Below are 13,417 nucleotides of genomic sequence, written 5' to 3'. Positions count from 1 at the left end.
ATTAAAAGGAAGGAGGAGAAAGAATTGGGTATCTGTACCCCTGGGGGCCATGTTTCAGTGTTGCTGCCTTTTTTCTTTTTTCTTTTTTTTTTTTTTTTTTTTTTTAAGATGGAGTCTCATTCTGTCCCCCAGGCTGGAGTGCAGTGGCACAATCTCAGCTCACTGTGACCTCTGCCTCCTGGATTCAAGTGATTCTCCTGCCTTAGCCTCCCTGAGAGGCTGGGACTACAGGTGTGCACCACTATGCCCAGCTAATATCTGTATTTTTAGTAGAGAGGGTGTTTCACCATATTAGTCAGGCTGGTCTCGATCTTCTGACCTCAAATGATCCGCCTGCCTCAGCCTTCCAAAGTGCTGGGATTATAGGCATGTGCCACCATACTGGGCCGGTGTGGCTGCTTTTCTAACCCTTGTAGGCTAGCCTCTCTCTCAAGGATACAGCTCTCACCACGTTGAATCAACAGCTCCCTCCTTATACCTCTTCAGACCTAGGTGCTGAAATAGTTTCTTGTAGCTACTACTCCCAAATTGGTTCCTTTAACCCTGCCCACATCTCTGTATATAATGACTTCATTAAAGTTTTGAGTATGTCATCTTTTCCTGCTGGGACCAAAGCTGATAAAATTATCTTCAAAGGCATTGTGTCATTTAGGATTAAGTCTATCGATTAGTTTTGATAACACAACAGAAACAATGAACAGTGGCTTACGTAAGAAAGATGTATTTTTCCCTCAAGTGAAAGACATTTTAAGGTAGGTATGCTGGCTTCATATGTCAGGGACCCGGGCTCTTGTTTCACAGGTCTCAGTAAGTGGCTTCCACCATATAGTTCTAGATAGCTGCTGAAGCTCTAGCTGTGAAGAATGCACTGCCTCCCTTTAAGGAGATTCCAAAATTAAAATTCAAAGATATATATATATTAAAATTTATACCTCATTGGCTACAACTGAGTCAACTGACTGCTCTCCTGTTGCAAGAGATATTTGGAAAGGTAGTATTTCAGTTCATCCATAGCAGAAAATACCCTGATAATTATGAAGCTTTAGAAAATATTTAAATCCTGGAAAAGAATCTGGCCATATAGCATATCTACCAATTCAAATTTCCATTAACTCATGGAATACTGCTAGATGGCATAATTCCTTTCCTAGCTCTTCTAAGGCTAGTAGACAAGCACTCTTTTCACAGTTATATTGTAATAGCAAGAATAGCTTTATGTAGAAACATTTCAAACATGAAGTGAACGAGTACATATAGTCCCTGAGAATTCCTAATTATCATTGCTCCTCAGCTCTCAATTCCAAGCCAATGCTAGTCAGTTAAGAGTACCTCTCTGAAACTGAATGTATCCCATTTAGAGAGATCTGGCATGAATGTTTCAGCTTGACTTTATGGCATAATGGTGTGATCTCTTAAGGAGTGGGCTCAAGGGAAAGAAGGCACCAAATCATCAATTTAATTCTGGTGCCTGATCACCTCCTTGCCAATCTACATCTTTACTCAACTAAACATTTCTACATCTTTACTCAACTAAACATTTCCTCCTTTAAAGAAAAAAAAAAAAGCCTTTCATTCATCTTATATTTGAAGCACATGGAAATGGCTAATTCTACTCTAATTCTGTATTTACCAACCATTCTTTGAGCCATGATTTCAGTCTCCACCAGCAGACGCTTCCTATCAACAAATCTTTTAATTTACAAAGGATTAGATACCAGGTGCATGAACTCCTGTGAGTGAAGCAATAAATATGAATTTTTTCAGCTTGCACTTGGTCCTGAAGAGCCAAGAGAAATGATCTACGGGAAACAAAAGGTATAATCTGGCTCCCTCTGTCCTCCGGAGAAAAGGTTGAAAAGGGTCTGCTGATGTTTCCTATTCTTCTCTGGCCAACTTATCAAGGCAGCAGACCAGCTAGAAATTAGTGGCAGAAGCTCCAGCTGGTAATAGAGGTGCATTTGGCTGGAGCTTCTCCTTGCTTCTTATTTTCCTGGGAATCAAACAGGTAATCAGGAAGCAGCTGGAGAGAAAGTGGATCAAAAAAAAAAGGGAACTAGATAAGAACCCTGCACAAAGAAGTAACAATATATAGTAGAGTTGATACTCTGTAATGGTGTTATAAAACATGTCTGCAAATTTCTGATGCTTCTCCCATTGAGAGGTGAATATCTATGTCCCCTTACATGACTCTGTGTCAATCTTAGTAACTTGGTTGTAGCCAACAGAATACGTCCAAAGTGACATAGCATAATTTCCAAAGCTAGTTCAGTAAAGGTTTGTGCCTAATTCTTGGGATGCTGATATGGTTTGGCTGTGTGAAAACAGACTCATAGAGTAAATTGGTACCAGTAGAGTGAGGCAGTGCTGTAAAGATACCCGAAAATGTGAAAGTGACTTTGGAACTGGGTAACAGGCAGAGGTTGGAACAGTTTGGAGGGCTCAGAAAACAGGAAGATATGGGAAAGTTTGGAACTTCCTGAGACTTGTTGAATGCTTTTGACCAAAATGCTGATAATGATATGGACAATGAAATCCAGGCTGAGGGGGTCTCAGATGGAGATGAAGAACTTGTTGGGAACTGAAGTAAAGGTGACTCTTGCTATGTTTTAGCAAAGAAACTAGTGGCATTTTGCCCCTGCCCTAGAGATTTGTGGAACTTTGAACTTGAGGGAGATGATTTAGGGTATCTGGCAGAAGAAATTTCTAAGCAGCAAAGCATTCAAGATGTGACTTGGGTGCTGTTAAAAGCATTCAGTTTTAAAAGGGAAACAGCAAAAAAATTCAGAAAATGTGCAGCCTGATAATGTGATAGAAAAGAAACACCCATTTTCTGAGGGGAAATTCAAGCCAGCTGCAGAAATCTGCATAAGTAACAAGGAGCCAAATGTTAATCACCAAGACAATGGGAGAGATGTCTCCAGGGCATGTCAGCGACCTTTACAGCAGCCCCTCCCATTAGAGGCCCAGAGACCTAGGAGAAAAAAATGCTTTTGTGGGTGAGGCCCAGGGCTCCCCTGCTCTGTGCAGCCTAGGAACTTGATACACTGCATCCAGCCACTCTAGTTGTAGCTAAAATGGGCCAAGGTACAGCTTGACCTGTGGCTTCAGTGGGTGCAAGCCCCAAGCCTTGGCAGCTTCCATGTGGTTTTGGACCTGTGGGTGTACAGAAGTCAAGAATTAAGGTTTGGGAACCTCCACCTAAATTTCAGAAAATGTATAGAAATGCCTGGAGGCCCAGGCAAAAGTTTGCTGCAGGAGTGGGGCCCTCATGGAGAACCACTGCTAGGGCAGTGCAGAAGGGAAATGTCAGATGTGAGCCCCTACACAGAGTCCCCACTGGGGCACTGCCTAGTGGAGCTTTGAGAAGAGGGCCACCATCCTCCATTTCCCAGAATGGTAGATTCAATGACAGCTTGCACTGTGCACCTGGAAAAGCAGACACTCAGCCCATGAAAGGAGCCAGGAGGGTGCTGTATCCTGCAAAGCCACAGGGGCAAAGCTGCCCAAGGTATGGAAACCCATCTCCTGCATCAGTGTAACCTGGATGTGAGACATGGAGTCAAAGGAGATTATTTTGGAGCTTTAAGATTTGACTGCCCTGCTGGATTTTGGACTTGCATGGGACCTTTAGCCCCTTTGTTTTGGCCACTTTCTCCCATCTGGAATGGCTGTATTTATCCAGTGCCTGTACCCCCATTGTATCTAGGAAGTAACTAACTTGTTTCTGAGTTTACAGGCTCATAGGTGGAAGGGACTTGCCTTGTCTCAGATGAGACTTTGGACTGTGGACTTGTGGAGTTAATGCTAGACTATGGACTTTGAGTTAATGCTGAAATGAGTTAAGACTTTGGGAGACTGTTGGGAAGGTATGATTGGGTTTGAAATGTAAGGACATGAGATTTGGGAGGGTCAGAGCAGAATGATATGATTTGGCTGTGTCCCCACCCAAATCTCAGCTTGAATTGCAGCTCCCACAATTCCCACGTGTCATGGGGGGGACCCAGTGGGAGGTAATTGAATCATGAGGGCAGGTCTTTCCTGTGCTGTTCTTGTGATAGTGAGTAAGTCTCACAAGATCTGATGGTTTTAAGAAGGGGAGTTTCCCTGCACACACTGTCTGTCTTCCCTGCTGCCATGTAAGGTGTGACTTGTTCCTTCTTGCCTTTTGCCATGATTGTGAGCCCTCCCCAGCCATGGAGAGAACTGTGAGTCAATTAAATCTCTTTTCTTATAAATTACCCAGTCTTGGGTATGTTTTTATAAGCAGTGTGAAAATGGACTAATATAGATGCTCACTCCTGGAGCCCTGAGCTTTCATATAAGATCACCACCTACTCTGAGGCTGCCACATCCTGAGAAAACCCATGCACTATAGACAGTGTGGATTTTAGTGTTCTAGCTAACAGTCCCAACTGAGCTTCTAATGAATAACCAGAATCAAGCACCAGACATGTGAGTGAAAACCCCTCTAGCCATAGAGTCTTCCCAACTGAGGCTCTAGAGATAAGCCATCTTCATTTCCCTGGCTAGATTTCTAACCCACGGAATCTGTGAGTGTAATAAAATGGCTCTCTTATACCACAAAGTTTCGGGGGTCGTTTGTTACACACAACAGTAACCAAAACACCAACTCTGTTGAATCCCTGAAAATCTGGTTGAACCACATACTGATAAATACTGATGTTCATATAAATGCTATGTACATGCTATATAGCCTCTCTACTAATGGTAGTGATCGCCCAGCTTCTTAAAGCTTTTTTTTTTTTTTTTTTTTTTTTTTTTGGAGACGGAGTCTTGCTCTGTCGCCCAGGCTGGAGTGCAGTGGCCGGATCTCGGCTCACTGCAAGCTCCGCCTCCCGGGTTCACGCCATTCTCCTGCCTCAGCCTCCCGAGTAGCTGGGACTACAGGCGCCCGCCACCTCGCCCGGCTAGTTTTTTTGTACTTTTTAGTAGAGATGGGGTTTCACCATGTTCGCCAGGATGGTCTCGATCTCCTGACCTCGTGATCCGCCCGTCTCGGCCTCCCAAAGTGCTGGGATTACAGGCTTGAGCCACCGCACCCGGCTAAAGCTTCTTAAAGCTGGGTGATCACTACCATTAGTAAAGAGGCCACATAGCATGATGCTACGAACATGAGGTATAGAGTTAAATTTTGGCAAGCTACCTCCTGAACCTCCATGTCATGATCTAGTAAACAGGAATAGCAATTTCTGTCATGCAGAGCTCTCATGTGGATTAGAGTTGATGTGCATAAAACACCTAGCAAAATGCCTCACAAAGAAGCAGAACCAATTTTTAAAATAGTTAAAATAACAACACTATAATTTTCTGATTTTATGTTCCTTTTATTTTATGAAGCTTTATTTTGTGAGTGATTTCCTAATTTTATGAATCATACTCACTATATACTGCTATGGATGGACATACCTATAAAGAGTGTTTGGGTTCAATGATAAATATAATTAGAAAATGAGAGTGCCACGAAAAACAAATACAGGGTTATTAGTGCCTTTAGCTGGAAATCAGCGTGTCCTACCAAGCTGACTGCCATGAGTAAGACTGAATGAGCTGTGATCATCAGAATGACTGAAAATTAAGAAAGAACATTAATTCCCAAAGGAAATCACTGTACATCTCATTATTTCAGGAATAACCTACCTTAGGACTTTAATTAAAAATAATATTTATTCAAAATAAATGAGTGCTGGCAGGTTTCTGCAGAATCTGTAATCTTGGTTATGCTAAATTTTCTTATATTAAGGCAAACATCATTAATCTCATTTGAGATGCCCTCCTGTCTGACAGTCCTTACAGCACTGGGGCAATTTCTTGCAGAACTCTTTTTATCTTCACAAAAGAGTTATAACTCATGCAGATACCTAATGTGAAAAGGTCTGGGCAATTACAGCCTTCACTTTGAGATCTACACTGGTACTTTATCATGTTAGCAAGCATCTCATAGTAAATTTGCTCTCAGAAGCAGGCCAATATTTCAACATTCCCATAAAATTAACAGTGTTTATTTTATTATTTATTTATTCCTACCAATCTTTGTTTCAGAAAACCTCCAGGTGTTTTATCAAAATTCATAGAATATGACCAGATGAAACAGAAATTTCAGCAAGCCAGTGGATAAAATGGGACAAAAGAAAGAATGAAAGTAGAATAGTGATAGGGTTTGGCTGTGTCGCTACCCAAATCTCACCTCCAATTGTAATGTGAGTTGTAATCCCCACATGTCAAGGGAGGGACCTGATGGAAGGTGACTGGATTGTGGGGGGAGATTCCCCCATGCTGTTCTCATGATAGTGAGTGAGTTCACACAAGATCTGATTGTTTGATAAGTGTCTGGTGCTTCCCCCTTCTCTCTCTGTCTCTCACCCACCACCATGTAAGACATACCCTCCTTCCCCTTGGCCTTCCACCATGATCGTAAGTTTCCTGAAACCTCCGGTAGTATCTTTATAGCAGTGTGAAAACAGACTAATACAGAACATTGGTACCGAGGTAGTGGCACATTCTTATGAGATATCCAAGAACATGGAGACAACTTTGGAACTGGTAACTGGCAGAGGTTGGAGCAATTTGGAGGTCTCAGAAGAAGACAGGAAGATGAGGGAAAGTTTGGAGCTTCCTAGAGACTCGTTGAATGGCTTTGACCAAAATGCTGATAGTGATATGGACAATGAAGTCTAGGCTGAGGTGGTCTCAGATGGAGATGAGGAACTTATTGGGAACTGGAGTAAAGGTCATTCTTGCTATGCTTTAGCAAAGAAAGTGGTGGCATTTTGCCCCTGCCCTAAAGATCTGTGGAACTGATGATTGGATCATGAGGGTGGTTTCCCCCATGCTGTTCTCATGATAGTGAGTACGTTCTCTCAAGATCTGGTTGTTTGATAAGTCTCTGGCGCTTTCCCCCTCATTCTCTCTTGCCTGCCACCGTGTAATACATGCCTCGCTTCCCCTTTGCCTTCCACCATGATTGTAAGTTTCCTGAGCCCTCCCCAGTCATGCAGAACTGTGAGTCAATTAAACCTCTTTCCTTTAAAAATTACCCAGTCTCGGGTAGGATCTTTATAGCAGTGTGAAAACAGACTAATACAAACAGGTAAGAAGTTAGAAGGAATGAGGTTAATCTCCACAATGCATACTGTAAAATTTTGTAAAGTCATATACTTTCGAGTTTGCCAGCTGATTGTTGGGTCATATTTCAAGTCTTATATAACAGTTAACACTGAAAATTTTGTTCTCTAGCTATTCTGATTATTTTTGTGCAAGTTACTAATAGATACTTATACTGGGTTAAATAGTACCCTCCCTTAAAATGCACATCCACATGAAAAATATGAATATGACCTTATTTGGAAATAATGTCTTTGCAGATATAATCAACTTAAGATGAGGTCATAGCGTATCAGAGTGGGTCCTAAATCCAGTGGCTGGTGTCTTTATAAGGAGAAGGAGAACTGGACTCAGAGACACACGGGGGAGAAGGCCATGTAATGACGGAGGAAGAGATTGGAGTGATGCAAGGCAAGCCAAGTATCAACAACCATGAGAAGCTAGGAAGAGGCAAGGAATGATTCCTCCCTAGAGCTTCCAGAGGAAGCACAGCCCTGCAACAGCTTGACTTCAGACTTTTAACCTTCAGAACTGTGAAAGAATAAATTTGTGTTGTTTTAAGCCACCAGGTTGTGGTACTCTCTTAAGGCAACCCTAAGAGACTAATAAAATGCTTAAACTTTTTTTTCCCTGAGAACCTAGAGTACATATTCAATATAAATATAAAGGTTTGAAGGGGAGAAAATAAGGTAAAAGAAAGACTCTCCTAAAAATATTGCCTAGTAAGTTTTTTGTTTAACACCTATGACTCTACAATAGGTGACAAAACAAGTAACAAGTAAACAAATGACTAATATTATGAGAAAAAAATTTGGAAGCAGTCACCTTTAGTTTAATAGATTGTTTTTACATGGAAATATGGGCTTTTGATATTGTATTATATACATTATTAGAGTCTAATTTTGCAAAGCTATACAGGGAGGACTGTCTTCATAAATAAGAAATTGAAAGGCAGGCACTTTAAAGCAGAGACCAAAATGATGTCAATCTATTTTAAGACTGACTAACGAGAATTAAAAGGGTAATGTAATACCCAGAACCTGATAAAGTTGTGCTAACCTTTTGTGGTCCAAATGAAAAAGTTAATCTGTAATCTAAATATCCTGCAGAAATAAAACAACTCTCTCATGGCCCTGGAATTTTAAAATATGACCCTTCATTGATATGGTTGGTAACTGGTGTCCACTCACAAAGACCTACTGCTAGGAGTCAGGGTGCTTTGCTTCTCAGCTCTCACAACACAAGACCTGCCATCAACATAGTTTTGAGTTACACTCAAAAGGCAGTATGTGAATGTTACCAGGATCATGTTTCTCTTTCATGCCATGAAAACTCACTCTAACTAGATCATAGGCTTGCAGTCTATGGGCCAGGTTCACCCAAAGATTGGTTTGGCCTGCTATTTTGTTTTTAATTAATTGTTAACTTTAAAAAATTAGATTTCGTAAACAATTCCATATTACCAGTGGGCATGAATTTCTTCAGGGCAATCATCTAGAGCTGAGTAGCAGTATTCCCCCTGCTGGAGGCAAGCTGCCTCAGTGCCCGACTGTGCCCACCATGCCAGGTTCCTGTGAATATACAGCACAGTGATAAGAGCTGGGGTCCTCTGGCTGTTTGACCTTGAGCAAGCAGTTTTTCTTCTCTGACCTGTATCATCCTCTTATATACAATGGGCATCCTTATAGTGTTTATCTCATTATATCATTTGAGGGATTAAGAGAGTTAAAATTTGTAAAGCACTTAGAGCAGTGCCTGGCACACAGTAGAAACTCAACAAATGTTAGTTTTTATTTTTATTATTATTAACCCTTTTTTTTTTTTTTTTTTTTTTTTTTGAGACGGAGTTTCACTCTTGTTGCCCAGTCTGGAGTGCAATGGCGCGATCTCGGCTCACTGCAACCTCTGCCTCAGTCAACCTCTGCCTGGGCTCAGGTTCAAGCGATTCTCCTGCCTCAGTCTCCCAAGTAGCTGGGATTACAGACCTGCACCACCACGTCCAGTTAATTTTTTTTTTTTTTTTTAAATCTTTGGTAGAGACGGGGTTTCTCCATTTTGGTCAGGCTGGTCTCAAACTCCCAACCTCAGGTGATCTGCCCGCCTCGGCCTCCCAAAGTGCTGGGATTAGGTATGAGCCACTGTGCCCGGCATTATTATTATAATTAACTCTTATTCTCCTTATCATCTTACCTAGTTCACTTGCCTCACATTTTTACTTGCCTGATCCCTATTGGTGTTGTGTTTTTGACTCCAACTCTAGGTAAAGCCCTACCGTCAACTGGAGGTGGAGACAGCTAGTCTCCTGTGTGTTAGCCAGTGAGTGTCCCAGCTGAGGTTATACTCGGTGATTAAGAGCCCAGATTCTACAGTAAGACAGCCTGAGTTCCAGTCCCAGTTCTTCCACTTTCCGGCAATACAGCCTTCGGCAAATTAGTTAATTCTCTAAAACCTGTGTTCACTTATGTAAAATAGTAATAAAACTGTTGTGAATTGCAGGAACAGAAAACCAGACAACATATGTTTTCACTTATAAGCGGGAGCTGAACGATAAGAACACATGGACACGTTGGGGGCAACAACACACAATGGGGCTGGTGGAAGGCTGCGAGGGGAGGGAGAGCATCAGGAAGAAAAGCTAAAAAGAATGCAAATCAACCCATCACCTAGGTATTAAGCCCTGCGTGCATTAGCTATTTATCTTGATGCTCTCCCTCCCCCTACACCCCCAATAGGCCCCAGTGTGTGTTGCTCCCCTCCCTGTGTCCCTGTTATTCAGCTCCCACTTACAAGTGAGAACATGTGGTGTTTGGTTTTCTTTTCCTGCGTTAGTTTGCTGAGGATAGGTGATGGGTTGATTTGTGCAGCAGACCACCATGGCACACGTTTACCTATTTAACAAACCTGCACATCCTGCACATGTACCCTGGAACTTAAAGTAGGAGTTGAAGAAAAAAAAAAAAAAACTGTTGTGAATTAATGTGCCTAGTAAACAGGTTTTAGCTTTTATTATTAACAACCTGCAGCAAACCCCAGCATTCTCCACCCCCCAACCCCTACCCCCTGCCTGGCAACCTCTGGCCTCGGCTGTCTTATTTCTCCCAACAGACTGCCAGTGCCATTCAGCAGTGTGAGCCTTCCTGGAGGCTGTTTCCCAAGGGAATTTCTAGGTCTTTGGGAGATATGAATTGGGAGGAAATCAAGTATAGCTTGGAGCCACTCATTCTCAATTCCCTAGCTCCCCTTTACCTTGTTACCCCAGAATATATACCACAAATGGCATTAAAACTCACATGGCCTTATAATGACTATTGTGTCCTTTCTAGCTTCTTGAAATTAAAAACAATTCTTATGTGATTATTCCTCCAATTTCAAATAGTAAAGACATCTAAGCATATGACAAAGAGATGAAGTCATTCCAAGTCCTTAATGTTTTCCAAAATGATTTACTTGTCCTCTGAACAGACTTCAGTTGATTGCCTTGGCAGTGGGGCCTCCAAACTACAGTGTGAACTCTCTTCAAATCTTATCAAGGATTTAAAAATAACACTCTAGACAGCCACATTAAAGTGTTCCTGAGAACAGATGACCTCAACAGTATTTTCTGAAGAGTGCTTTCTACTATTCATCTTGTTTTAGACTCTATAATTCTAAGATTTTTTATTTTTTAAAAGAAGTGTTTCTAAGACAGTAGCAACTATCAAGGTGTTGAGTCAACACAAAAATCTTTCTTATAAAATTATTGTCTGTAGAAAAAAGGTTTCACAATCTCAATGACAATAAGATTCAAGAATAGCTGAATGTTAAGTTGATTTTTAAAACTTAATCAGGAAAAACACAAGCATGATCATAGTAGCCTTGTGTTTTAAGCCAAAAAAAAAAGAACAATCCAAAAATCCATCAACAGTAGATGGGTAAATTACTTATGGCAAATTCATACACTAGAATACAACAAAGAAAAAGAATAAACTGTTGCTACACACAATGACAAGGACGAATTTTGCAGACATAATGTTAAGTGAAAGAAAGAAATCTCAGAATACTGGTTACCCTAGAGGGACATGGATGGGAAAGGAACACAAGGGAATTTTCTTGAGTATTGGAAATACTTTATATCTTCAACTGGGTGTTGTTTACATAGGTTTACACATATGTAAAAAACTATTGAGCTATACATTGAAGTGTAGTAGACTTTATCATGTTTAAGTTACACCTCAATTTAAAGCGTAAATTGTAAAGACTAAGCAAGCTTTGGATGTGGACTTTCATTCATCAACTGCTCATGAATCCATTACGGGCTGTGTGGAAAGTTGGAGTTTTGTCACCAAAATAATTGGTATATTTGTATTTTACATTGCCATTCAAATTATTTGTCTTTAAAGTAATAACCTTTGTTTTATTCATTGAATGACAGTTTCAGTGTTGTTTGTTTCGTTTTTCAGGAAAATTGAAAAACTTCTTTATGTACTTAAACCAAACAACCTAAGTTTGGATACTCCCAGCAGCTTTACATTTATGTAATTCCACAGCATCAAGGCCTTTTTGTCATCATAAGAGTTGGCTATGGGTGCAGTGAGAAGGGAACGGCCTTCAAAATCGGCAGGGCTGGATCAGAATTCACATTAAACCACTCACCAGCTAGAAGACCACTTATAGTTGAACCATGCAAGCTAAAAATCATTTCCCCCACCTGAACCTCTGTGTTGGTACATGCAAAATATAAATAATGCCTCCCTCATAGCATTATTGAGAGAATTAGTTGGGATAAAAGTTTACAAAACTCTTGGTAGATACTTTTTTTTTTCTTTTTCTTTTCTTTTTTTTGGGGGGGCGGGGGGATGGAGTCTTGCTCTGTCACCCAGGCTGGAGTGCAGTGGCATGATCTCGGCTCACTGCAACCTCTGCCTCCCGGGTTCAAGCAATTCTTCTCCCTCAGCCTCCCAAGTAGCTGGGACTACAGGCACATGCTACCACACTAGGCTAATTTTTGTATTTTTAGTAGAGACAGGGTTTCATCCTATTTGTCAGGCAGGTCTTAAACTCCTGACCTTGTGATCCGCCTGACTCGGCCTCCCAAAGTGCTGTGACTACAGACGTGAGCCACCGCATTCAGCCCAGTAGATACTTTTTAAACAGGAACTATTACTGAATAGAAATTAGCACTTACCTAAATCATTATTTTATTTATTCTTTTCAAATTTTATTTTATGTTCATGGGGTACAAGTTTGTTACATGGATAAATTGTGTGTCACAGGGGTTTGTTGTACAAATTATTTTATCTCCCAGGTAATAAGCATAGTATCCAGTAGGTAGTTTTTCAATCCTCACCCTCCTCCCACCTTCCAACCTCAAGTGGGCCCCAGTGTCTATTGTTCTCTTCTTTGTGTCCACGTGTATTTCATGTGTAGCTCCCACTTGTAAGTGAGAACATGCAGTATTTGATTTTCTGTTCCTGCATTAATGACCTTAGGATAATGACCTCCAGCTGGATTCATATTGCTTCAAAGGACGCCATCTCATTCTTTTTTATGGCTGTGTAGTATTCCATTGTGTATATGTACCAAATTTTCTTTATCTAGTCCATCGTTTATGGGTGTCTAGGTTGATTCCATGTTTTTGCTACCGTAAATAGGGCTGCAATGAACATACATGTGTATGTGTCTTTATGGTAGAAAGTAAAGGATTATTTTTTAAAGATTATGAAATACATCCCTAAGTATCCAAGCCTCAAAGATACACATCAAAGAAATGAGGGAAAGGCCAAAACTTTTGCCTCTGCTTATTAAACAACAGTATAATCTTTGGCTCAGCCATGACCCAGTAGCAGATCTTGACTTCCTCTCCAGATTTTTCTGTCATCCTCACCCACTCTGCCCATCCATCACTGAAACAGATCATTCCTCTGCTTACATACACCCTCATACCGCCTGAATTCTTACAACTCCCTCACTACCACCTGAATTTTAGGACCCAACTCCAGGGCCCAAAGCCCCAGCTTCTTGCCTCTAGCATCTTTTCACTAAAGCCGATCTCTTTTTACCAGCCCCCTCAAAAGTGGTATTTACTCAATAGTTTTCAAACTAAAATATGCCTCAATTATAATTTGTGCAAAATAAACCACTAGTCATAGGCATACACATCTACAGATAAAAGCTGCAAAAGTAAATACGACTTTAAAAGTCTGCCACTTTTTCCTTTGTTAACTCAATTCTTCTTTAAATTTTTGCTTCACTGGAGGAAACATTTGCTCTAGAGAGTATATTTCTTAAAAGGAGAGGATTGCTATTTAGGGAAGGA

The sequence above is a fragment of the Chlorocebus sabaeus genome, chromosome 15 (assembly GCF_047675955.1).
Source record: "Chlorocebus sabaeus isolate Y175 chromosome 15, mChlSab1.0.hap1, whole genome shotgun sequence".
NCBI classification, from domain to species: Eukaryota; Metazoa; Chordata; class Mammalia; order Primates; family Cercopithecidae; genus Chlorocebus; species Chlorocebus sabaeus.
Note: the sequence above shows the minus strand (reverse complement) of the source record.